Genomic DNA, 12647 nt, shown 5'->3' with positions numbered 1-12647 from the left:
TGAAATAGTTATTGCAAGAATAAATATGTTTTATGAGAATTCTAACCCAAAAATTCATTGTTTTTATTTATCTCGGCGTAAAAATAATTTTTATTTCTTAGTTTCGAAACTTATGCCAGTTATTAAAAAATATAGTGGCAACAAATTTCTATAAAAATCTTATTATTTGACATTAGCGATAGGAAAATATTTTAAATTATTTTGAGGATTGTACCAAATAAAAGGTAAAAATAGTAAACCAAAAAAATCTGGAGATCGTAGTTTACGCACAATACTAAATTTTTTACAGATGTATTAAAGCAAAGTTTAGTATTTATTTGCTAGACAAGGTTCTATAAGACTTTAAATTATTTATTAGGCCCATTTGTCATTACAATTTTTCGAGTACATTATTCCTATGTTTTTTTTAGATGTCTAGAAATCGACCCCTTACAGAAGCTGAACTCCAGTATATAGTAGACCATCTAAGTGATGAAGGGTATTGTCTTTCCGAATTTGATGGCAATGAGGATGCGGATGACAATTTCCCTGAGAAAAGCTCAATTTCCAGAACTTGAAAAGGGTGCGCCAATGTACTCTTACAAGAAAGACAAATAATTCTAGCGGAAAAGTAGATTTTGATGATTCGGATCAAGATCCTGACTTTGATCCAAATGACGGATTTGGTTTCAAACACAACAAGTCGGCTAGGTTATTTCCTAAAAAAATTTTTCCGATGAAGACGGCGAGGATGAACAACTGTTAACATTAACTCAAGCAACAAATTCCTTAACTCCTGCCGATAAAGATGAGAATGAGGAACAAGCTCCTGTTCCTTCAAATCAATCTTCTGTGTGGTCCAAGAAAAACGACCCCAATGCTCTTTTCGAATAATTTGATTTTACTGAGTCTTCAAGCGTCAATGTTGACATTAATTCGATTAAGCCAATCGACTTTTTCAGAGTTTTCTTTAGTGAGAATGTCTGTCAAACAATTTGCAAAGAAACGAACCTAGAAAAATTCAATACCGCTGATGCAGAAACTACTGGAAAAGAAAACTTTTGCTTGTGGCACTGTAAGGCAAATAAGAAAATAGTTTCCAAAACAAATATTAAGTGTTGATAAAGAGCTTTCCCAAAATCAGTCAGATTCGGTTAGTTCTGGGGAAATATCTGTTTATAAGTGGAAAGGTTGAGGCGTAAAATGTGTTAGTGTTGTCAGCAATCTACAAAATTTTCCAGAAAAAACTCAGGTTTTGAGAGCAAACAAAACCGGAAATAGAGATTATGTACCATGTCCTCAGGCAATAGCCGGTTATAACAAATACATGGGTGGAGTAGATCTATTCGATCAATATGCTAACTACTTCATCGCATGGAAATCAAGACGTTGGTGGGTAAAAATATTTTACTACATTTTAGACGCAGCCATAGTAAACAGCTATATTTTATATACATAAGTAGACTCTGAAAAAAAAATAACTCAAGTGCTAAGCCTATGACTGCGTTACAGTTCCTAGCATTACATTGAACTAGCTGATAATTTGATTAGCACTTTTACTTTCAGAAAAAAGTCTGGACCTCCATCAAACTCAACTTTGAATGCTGGTTCACACTTACCCACCAAAGGAACTTATAGGCGCTGTGCCCTTTGTGCTTCATCTAAAAAGAAACAAACGCGCATCAATTTGATTTGTTAAGTTTGTAACGTTGCTCTATGCAAAGACTGCTTTACACCCTACCATAGTAGATAGAAAGTTCTTAGATAATAAATTTAAAAAAATATTCCTCTATATAGTTTTTTTATATTTTCAAAATAAAGTATTTTTTATAAATTTTTGTAATTGTTTTTACCGGACGCTACATATACCATTGCCGCTAAGTATTAGTTGTTTGTCAAAATGCACACTGATAGCTGTATATACCACCCTTTCCAGCCCTTCTGGCACAGAAAAAAAAAGTTTTAAACATTTTTTGTCTTAATAATGATGCATAATGAACTACTTTTACTATTCAAAAGTAAAGTTTTACCAAAACAATAGTTCTGTCCGTTAAAGGGTTAAGCGAGCCGTTTAGTTTGCTTTTTAAAGGTCAACGAATGGTAAATATACATACCTATCTCTTGGTTTCTAGCGCTTCTTTTTTCTCGAGCTTTCATCTAAAAAAACAAAATACATGGTCGTTTATAAAAATAGAATGACGGCGAATAAGGTCAGATATTAGTATAAACAATCATGACTTCGAGGTGGTTAAAAAATTTAAATATCTGGGATCAACAATGACCAATGACAACAAAGTAGAACGAGAAGCTGAAAAACGAATATTGGCGGGAAACGGATCTTTTTTGCAATGCAACATCTAATGAGGTCAAAACTTCTCTCAAGAGGGACAAAAATCCAGACTAAACCATAATACAACCAGCAGTTGCTAAACATGAAAGCTAACCATGGACACTAATTAAAAATCCAGCAAATAAATTGGCGGTGCGGAAACGTAAAATGTTCCGAGTAATATATTGCAGAGATAATGTGATAAACAAATGAAGGCAAATGAAGGCGCAACAACCACAAGAGTTATGTAATATATTGCAGAGATAATGTGATAAACAAATTAAGACAAACGAAGGCCCAACAACCACAAGAGTTATGACTCTATTCGGAAAGGAAATTCAGTAATGACAATCGTCTTATAAACAATGTACATATTTTGAAAATTACCTGATGGGAGAAGATCTGAAGAACGGTCTTGAAAAAAGTAAAAAGATGCAGTGAGAGAGGTACCTACTGGAGAATATAACAGTGAGAAAATGGGAAATAGTGGGACAGGGCCACTGACAACAGGAAACGTGGCAAAGACTTACGAAGATTTGTAACACCTTTGGTGGTGATGATCTCAGTGATGTCTTGTTTATACTCGTATTATATATTTTTATATTTTTAACTCACTTTCAACTCACTACATTTTATATTTTTCTTCTACACAATAAAATCTACAAACTATTATAATAAAATTGTATGCCTTCCATTTAGAACTCAATATTTGACCCTAAACAGCTAAACGAAACTTTACAGCGTGTTTTCAATGAAGCCATAATTCTCTACCAGTTTATACTACACAAAAAGTGTTAACCATATCGTATCAACTATTGTCTGCTATTTGATTGATACAACATACAGTAGCATAAAAGAACAACTATTCTGACCTAATCCCTTTATCCCCCTGCCATAAATTGTGTTTTATTTAGAATATTTTTAGGGTTGTCGCTGGTAACATTTTTATTCATTGGCCCGACCATAGAAAAACCAACAATATAATACGTGGATTTCTCACCCCTATTTACGTGCAGCTAAGATAAACATTATGGCGTTAAAATTCACCACACTTTTTAAAACGTACATTGAAAGTTGCCTAATATAGGCCATTCTACGAATATACGACTGTTATCGCGACAACGAATATTTTAGTGTGTAATACAAGAAGTACAGGCTCTAATAGTTCCAGTAAGCAACAATGTAATTTGCATTTTACTTTCGTTCTTCATATTTTGCACAGTAAAATATTCGTCGTCGAGATAATCCAAAACAGTCGTATATTCGTGGAATAGGGTATATAGACGTGTATTAAAAATTAGCAAAAAAGTTTTCCACGCCAAATATATGAATATTTCCCGAACAAAAAGAAAATAAAAAACGATATTCTTAAGTATGTGAATTCTCTAAATATACCTATGAAACAACCATATTTTAGTTTTAAAATACAATAAAAGAAGAAGGACTTTTTATCCTGCATCTAACGTGCCACAATTGACACAATTCCATCCATTTCAAAACTACTTGCATGACTCTATAGCAGGGGAGGCATTTCCACTTCGGAAATCGTTATCAAAATACAAAACGTTAATAAATTAAACACATTTTTTTTTGTTTCTTGGTAAAACATTCTTCTAATAATTTAATTTTATCTGACTCATTCATATTGATAATTTAGTCATTATATTATACATTTTAAAGTAGACGACTTTAAAATCATATTGTCAATATTTTTGAGTTGTGTTACTGGACCTCGATTTTTGACCCTTCGCTTCGTTATCGATCATTCGCTATCTGTACACTAAACAGATACGAAGCGAATACGTTCGATAACGAATCGAAGGGTCAAAAATCGAGGTCCTGATGGAGTATATTGGAAGATAGTCGATTCAATTACATATATAAAATTTACTTTAACTTAATAATAACCGTCAGAAAAGTCATAGCATTTTTTATTTATCTATAGAAAGTCAACCACATGAAATGATGGCAATAAAATTCTCATGATACTATCCCGAAATGGTAAGTACATATTTGGTTTTACATTTATGTAGTTGACTCTTAAAATTAACACCAAACTCTGATTTTATATGTGTCATTTCAAAATATAATTGATGTATGCTCGATATGTTATTGACTTACTAGCCCTGGTAATGTCTTTCTTACTCCTTATGGCCTTATGGGTAAGCAGATCGTACTGCATTCTGCCGAGGAATTTGTGACGTAATTAGTTTCATTTCAACATAATCAGAGCTCAAAAATATTACTTTTGCAACTCAAAAATATTGAAAATATCATTTTAAATTCCTTAATGTCCGACTGGTATATTATTTGACAAATAATGACATTTTTCGAAGTCTGTTAAGTACGATATAACGCCCTAAGGCGTTATTTTGAAAAATAACGCCCTTGGGCATTAAATTTAAATAACGACTTAGATACTGTCGAGTTGACAAATATCAACCTAAGTAAAACTATGGTTACCACAATTACGTTACTACTGTTACTGGCAAATGTACTTATTTGAAAACTAATTAATTCAAAATTCATTCAAATTTTTCGCATATAAAAAATAGTTTAGTCGGACATTAAACGTTGAAGGCACCACGGGTATTAAAATAATAACGTTTCGGTCAACGTATATCGCTCGGGCCGAAGGCGCTCGGTAAATACACCATTGACCTCAAGCGTTATTATCCTTATAATACCCTTGGTACCTCAATAACTATGTATAACCTTAAAATTTATAATATGTCTGAATTTTCAATATGAGTAAGCGGGATAATATTACATTATTAGGAGAAATTTTTATCATGTACAAAAATTGTTTAGTTTATTGTTTTGTATCCTGAGAACGAATTCCGAGGTGGAAATCGAAACGTCAAATAAACTTATTTTAAAGTAAAATGGCGGCTTATTCGAAATAAAATAGTACATTTTTTGGCTGATATTTTTCCTCCAAATAAATTAAAAATGACATTGATTATTCGTTAATGGACTTATTCGTTAATGGGATTTTTGTAGTATTTTGAAATAGGCTAACAAAACTATTTAATGTTTATTTATAACAAACTAAGTTAGTTATTTAATACATCTTATGCGGTCTTAAACTAACAACAGTGTTTCTTATTTTTGGACTCTTAGGCTATTGATTATGTACTATAGAAAGGAACTACAACGTTAACGGGGTTTTATTATTTCATATGGTCAATGAATCTCTATATATGAAAAAATCGCGGAGTGCTACCATTTAAAGGGGTGCGTTTTTGAGAAATGGGTGAATTAGTCCCTGGGCACAGGTTACATTAGGGTGAGTTCTATGCACATTTGGTACAAACATATCTACATAAAAATTATTCCTCGTTAAATTTCCTATCTAAATATAACTTTTTAAAGTCAAAGATACTTTTTTTTTACAAAAATATATTCAAAAGAAAAAGCACAAAGAAACCCAAAAGAAAGAAATTTTGTTTTTTGTCCCATAACTTTTGTCCACGGGGATATAGGTATAGACATTGCTTCACAGAAAAAAAACTTACATATTTTCTCTTGAAAATGATGTTTGGTAGAGGTCATTAGGATTCACAGTTTTGGGCAATTTTCCTTGTTATTTCGCAAGTATTGGTAACTGTTTTCTACGTAACTTTAGGCATATGCAATGGTACATGTAAGAGGAATAGAAAGCAATTACCTTTAAAATGTTCTACTGTATAATGTTGTACGACTTTTTTTAAAGAGGTTATCTCTTTTAAGATTTTATACTTTTAACGAGTTTTTATATTTTTTACAATTATTTTTTTAATTTCTCATTATAACTTTTGTTTCTCCATTTAGGTATATATTATATAATAAAAAAGAAAGCTTATTCTGTTTACTTTAAAATGGTGTATTCTAAAAAAATTCTAGGATTATTTTTAAATAAGATATGCTTTTTCAAAATGTAATAAGTACTTGCAACGATTTTTGATTTTAGGATTTTAACTTTTTTATGTGATTGTAATCTTATTTTTTATAGGTAATACTTTGGATCCACTTGAATCGGCCGGGCAAACTTCAAAATATCGATTAATTCCAATATTTAGTGTCAAAGCTCCTGCACCACAAGCTTTGCTTGAAAAGATAGCATGTAAATGTGTACCATAGGATGTACAAAAAACTGCGGTTGTAGGAAGATAGGAGTTAGTTGTTCAATATTCTGCAAAGGGTGCATGTGCATGGGTACTAATTGTGTGAACTCTAAGATAACTGAGGTGTCAGAGGAAGATATTGAAGCTAATGCTAACGAAGAGATGGACTTTGATTTTTGAAATTTTTTTAAATGTCAACGTTTAAATAATTTTAACTAAAGTGATGTTTTCTAAGACTAATGTTTATGTAATTTTTGTAAAAGAAATAATTTTAAATAATACAGGTAAAAACATATCTAAGAATCACTTGATTTCCATTATTTAAATATAGATGATACACCATTTTAAAGAACAGAAAGTAAGCCCTCTTTATTGAGCAGTATATAGTATATTCATGTACAAGAAAAAAAAGTTATAATGAGAAATTTAAAAAATAATCCTAAAATCAAAAATCGTTGCAAGTACTTATTACATTTTGAAAAATATACTTATCAAAAATAATCGTAAAAAATGTAAAAAATAATATTTATCTACTCTGTCATATTATGTATGTATAGTTTTTAGTTTGTGAAAACTGTCATTATAGATAGCCGTGAGTGAAGGATTTAAAGTGTGCGTGAAGTAAGAATGTATTTTAAATGGGATTTACTTTTTCGCACTGTTTTTAACTTTCGTGTTGTCATGGTGACAATCCTTAACTTTCGCGTTGTCATGGTGATGACAATATAAGTAATGAATTACAACAAAAGTTTTGACAGTTTTGTGGTTTGAAAGTAGTTAGAATTTTTAAATGTCAAAGTTCTATAAATTGTAGAATAGAAATGAACTCCAGTGACGAAGAGTTACAGTTTTTTTATTTGTTTATCGAAGAGTAGATAAAATATTGTATGAAACTGTGCGTGAAGTACTTTTTGCGAACTTACGCGATGTATAGCACTCGCTCCGTTGTCGCTCGTGCTCTAAAAATCGCGTGCGTTTGCAAAAAGCATACTTCACGAACTGTTTCATAAATAACTATTTTTTTATATTAGGTATTATATAATATATAATATATAATATATAATATATAATATATAATATATAATATATAATATATAATATATAATATATAATATATAATATATAATATATAATATATAATATATAATATATAATATATAATATATACTTACTAATGAAGTAAAAACCTCACATGTAGGTAGGTGGTATATGAAGTAAAAACCTCACATGTAGGTAGGTGGTATATAATTTATATACCACCTACCTACATGTGAGGTTTTTACTTCATTAGTAAGTTTTTATTATGGTATACAGCCAATGAGAGGAATCTTTTCCTTTATATTTTATATAATATATAATATATAATATATAATATATAATATATAATATATAATATATAATATATAATATATAATATATAATATATAATATATAATATATAATATATTATAATATATAATATATAATATAATAATATTATTTTATTTATTATATTACATTATATTATAAAAAATCGTTAAAAGTATAAAACCTTAAAAAAACATAATATCTTTAAAAAAAGTCGTACAACGTTATACAGTAGGTAGACCATTTTAAAGGTAATTGATTTCTATTCCTATTACGTGTATCATTGCATATACCTAAAGTAACGTAGAAAAAAGTTATAGAAAAAATATTTGCGAAATAACAAGGAAAATTGCCCAAAATTGCTGTGAGTGGCGAACTTTGAAAAATCATATTTCGAAAACTGTAAATCGTAATTACCTCTACTACAAAACATTTTAAAGAAGAAATATGTAGGTTTTTCTGTAAAGCAATGTCTATACCTATATCCTCGTGGACAAAAGTTATGGGACAAGAAACAAATTTTTTTTCTTTTGGGTTCCTTTGGTCTTTTTCTTTTGAATATATTTTTGTAAAAAAAAGTATCATTGACTTTAAAAAGTGATATTTAGATAGGAAATTTAACTAGGAACAATTTTTATGTAGATATGTTTGTACCAAAAGTGCATAGAACTCACCCTAATGTAACCTGTGCCCAGGGACTAATTCACCAATTTCTCAAAAACGCACCCCTTTAAATGGTAGCACTCCACGGTTTTTTCATATATAGATGTCCATTGACCATATGAAATAATAAAACCCCGTAAAGGTTGTAGTTCCTTTTAGCTATCTTATTTTGAATATAATCAATAGCCTATTTGTAAAATTTGAATTAAAAATTATCTTGATTCGGTAAATTGTTCATAAGCATCCTTAGTAAGGAGAAGTTACAAAAGAATTAAATCGACTAATGGCAACGCTTTTAAAACTATCGAATTAATATCGTACACAGAATCCATATAAGGGAAGCATTAAACCCTTTCTAGACCTGCCTGTGAAAATAAAATATCCCCAATAGAAAACGTCAAATCTATAAAATCATGACACAAGATGAAATGGCACTTTCTACCAAGGGTGCTAATAAAGGGGTAGAGACACAAAACAAACCTATAAAGATATATACTCAAATGAATAAAGATGTCTTTGAAAAATATTTGATACAAGTTTTTTAATTACCTAGAACATTTTTTATGGTTATATAAAAATATTGTTAGCAGAGAGATAATAACTTTTGAGAATTTGTTGATCTTGATAGAACATAAAAAATTATGACATCAAATTGAGAACAAACTACTTCTACAGACATTTAATGATTTTGATTTCTGCCATACATTATTATCTGTACAGAATAGAGACGTCGGGAGTTCAGAAAGCAATCATATAATGACAGAAATGTTTAAACATGACATCACTAGACTTGATGAAGAACATTCAAAAGCCAATTAAGAATATATAAGAGCAAGAAGTACCTACCTACTACCTGCTAAATGAACAAACGAAATAGTAGGTATGCCCAATAATTCACAAAAAAGGAACTAAGACAAAATTCTAAAATTATTGTATAACACGGCTTGGTATATCATACATAAGAACTTGCATAACTATTGTTATTTAAGCAAATGATACAAAACAAGAACTTGAAAAGTTATGTAGAATCTCACAAGACATACCTGTAAGAGAAATTTCTCAAACCACAAAACATACAAAAATCTTCTTGTAGTGCCTATCCGTTTCGGATGTTGGCGACCGTCATGGCAATCTGTACTTTCACACTGCTGCTCTAAAAAGATTTGTGGTTGTTGTGTTGAACCACGTACGTAGATTTTTCAGCCAGGAAATCGTCCGCCTTCCTGGTCCGCGCTTTCCTTCTACTTTTCCTTGCAATATTAGATGCAGCAGTCCATATCTTTCACTGTTCCTCATGACGTGACCGAGGTATTCGATTTTGGCTGTTTTTATTGTAATTAACAGCTCTTTTTCTTTTTACATTCTAAGTAAAACACCCTGATTAGTAATGTGGCCGGTATAAGATAGTTTCGATTTTTGAGCTCATCCCCTTCACCCCCAAACAACCCTTTAATTGATTTAACTTAAGAGAAAAATGCTGAGAAAACTTAAAATATATCTTATTGCGGATATAATTCCTATATCTTATATACTCTAAGAATAAACTATTAAATCACGTGCATTTCGATTATTGAGCTACAACCCCTTCGCAAGAAATCCACCCTATCTTCCCGGCTTAAGAGAAAGTTGTACTTAAATGCATTAAATTAATTCTTTGGCGACTACATATCATTTAATAATTTATAAGCTTCCAAATTACACGCATTTAAATCAGTAAATTGCAATTTATTTTGTATAGTGCAGTCACTGAAGGTAAAAATCAACGATTACCTTCAATTTCGGTGAACCTTCATCGATTTTCACGAAAATTGGTCAGTGGTTAGAGGATACCTCAAGAAACAAAGGTGACATGGTACCACCTTGCGCCTTTACCCTGAGGGTGGATACCGCCGCTTCTCGGGGGTGAAAATTATTTTATAAAAAATAACTGCACAAATCTATAAAAGAACAAATATCAGCAAAATTTATTATATAAAGTTATTAAAATAAGTCAATACTTTTTAAGTTATTAAAGATCAAAGATTTTAATTATTCGTGAAAAAAATGCATGTTTTGAAGCGGTTTTTCGTAAATCACTGAAAAACTGTAAGTTTTCACAAAAAAGTTAATAGTAGTTTAATTCGTATAGCTTATATTCTAAGAATAAACTCTTAAATCACGCGCCTTTCGATTATTGACCTACAACCCCTTCGCAAGAAAACCATCCCATATTCCCGGCTTAAGAGAAAGTTGTACTTAAAATAATTTAAATTAATTATTTGGCGACTAGATATCGTTTAATAATTTATGAGCTCGCAAAATATGCGCATCTCAATTATTGAATTGCCAGTTTCTTTCTATAGTGCAGTCACTGAAGGTAAAAATCAACTATGACCTTCAATGTCGGTAAATCCCCATTCATTTTCACGAAAATTGGTAAGCGGATTTTGATGCTATCAACTTTTTCTGGAGCTCATTTTTGATAGGTATTTCTTAGTACTTTGAGAAGTATTTAGTACCTAAGTGTTATAAAATGCATCTCTTTCCCGTTATTTAAGCTTGAATCTTTAGATTTGAACAGTCGCAGAAAAAAATATACATTTAATTACCAATAACTTACTTTAAATTAACATTAAAGGGTTTTTCAAGCAAGCAATTTATTATATTTTTTATTAGCTTCAATTTTAGTAATGAAAACTTTTTTGCAAAAACTTACAGTTTTTGAGTTATTTATGAAAAATCGCTTTAAAGCATGCATTTTCTTTCACAAAAATTAAAATATTTGATCTTTAATAAATCAAAAAGTATTGATTTATTAATAACATTATATAACAAATTTTGCTTACAATTTGTCCCTCTCTCGATTTGTGGGGTTATTTTTAATAAAGTAATTTTCACCCCGGATAAGGGGTGATATATACCCCAGGCTAAAACCGCAAGTTGTTATTGTCCGAGATTTACCGAAATCGAAGGTCATAGTTGATTTTTACCTTGAGTGTCTGCACTATAGAAAGAAAATGGCAATTCAATAATTGAAATGCGTATATTTTGCGAGCTCATAAATTATTAAACGATATGTAGTCGCCAAATAATTAATTTAAATTATTTTAAGTACAACTCTCTCTTAAGCCGGGAATATGGGATGGTTTTCTTGCGAAGGGGTTGTAGCTCTATAATCGAAAGGCGCGTGATTTAAGAGTTTATTCTTAGAATATAAGCTATACGAATTAAACTACTATTAACTTTTTTGTAAAAACTTACAGTTTTTCAGTGATTTACGAAAAACCGCTTCAAAACATGCATTTTGTTTCACGAATAATTAAAATCTTTGGTCTTTAATAACTTAAAAAGTATTGACTTATTTTAATAACTTTATATAATAAATTTTGCTTTTAATTTGTTCTTTTATTGATTTGTGCAGTTATTTTTTATAAAATAATTTTCACCTCCGAGAAGGGGCGGTATCCACCCTCAGGGTAAAGGCGCAAGGTGGTACCATGTCACCTTTGTTTCTTGATGTATCCTCTAACCACTGACCAATTTTCGTGAAAATCGATGAAGGTTAACCGAAATTGAAGGTAATCGTTGATTTTTACCTTCAGTGACTGCACTATACAAAATAAATTGCAATTTACTGATCTAAATGCGCGTTATTTGGAAGCTTGTAAATTATTAAATGATATGTAGTCGCCAAATAATTAATTTAATGCATTTTAAGTACAACTTTCTCTTAAGCCGGGAAGATAGGGTGGTTTTCTTGCGAAGGGGTTGTAGCTCAATAATCGAAATGCACGTGATTTAATAGTTTATTCTTAGAGTATATAAGCTATAGGAATTATATCCGCAATACGATATATTTTAAGTTTTCTCAGCATTTTTCTCTTAAGTTAAATCAATTAAAGGGTTGTTTGGGGGTGAAGAGGATGAGCTCAAAAATCGAAACTATATAATTTCAAGAGCTCATAAATAGCTCGTAATTCTGACGCAAAAACCGATTCAATATTCCTATTTTTAAGTAGTGGGGGGGCTGACTCAGCCCCCCCCCCCCCCCCCACTAACGTATTAAATTCCTGCTCAGTGGAACGAGCTCAAAATTTTTAGTTTGCGGAATATGAAAGCTCATAAATAGCTCATAAATCAGGGCTATTTGTTTTTTGATTTTTGCAAGTGGGGGGGGGGCAGCTCAACACGGGTCCCTATCGGACCTGACGTTTGATTTTGATATCGTCGGATTCTTCTACCTC

The sequence above is a fragment of the Diabrotica virgifera genome, chromosome 5, assembly GCF_917563875.1.
Source record: "Diabrotica virgifera virgifera chromosome 5, PGI_DIABVI_V3a".
Taxonomy (NCBI): domain Eukaryota; kingdom Metazoa; phylum Arthropoda; class Insecta; order Coleoptera; family Chrysomelidae; genus Diabrotica; species Diabrotica virgifera.
The sequence above is the reverse complement of the archived record's forward strand: the minus strand, read 5'-3'. Positions refer to the sequence as shown.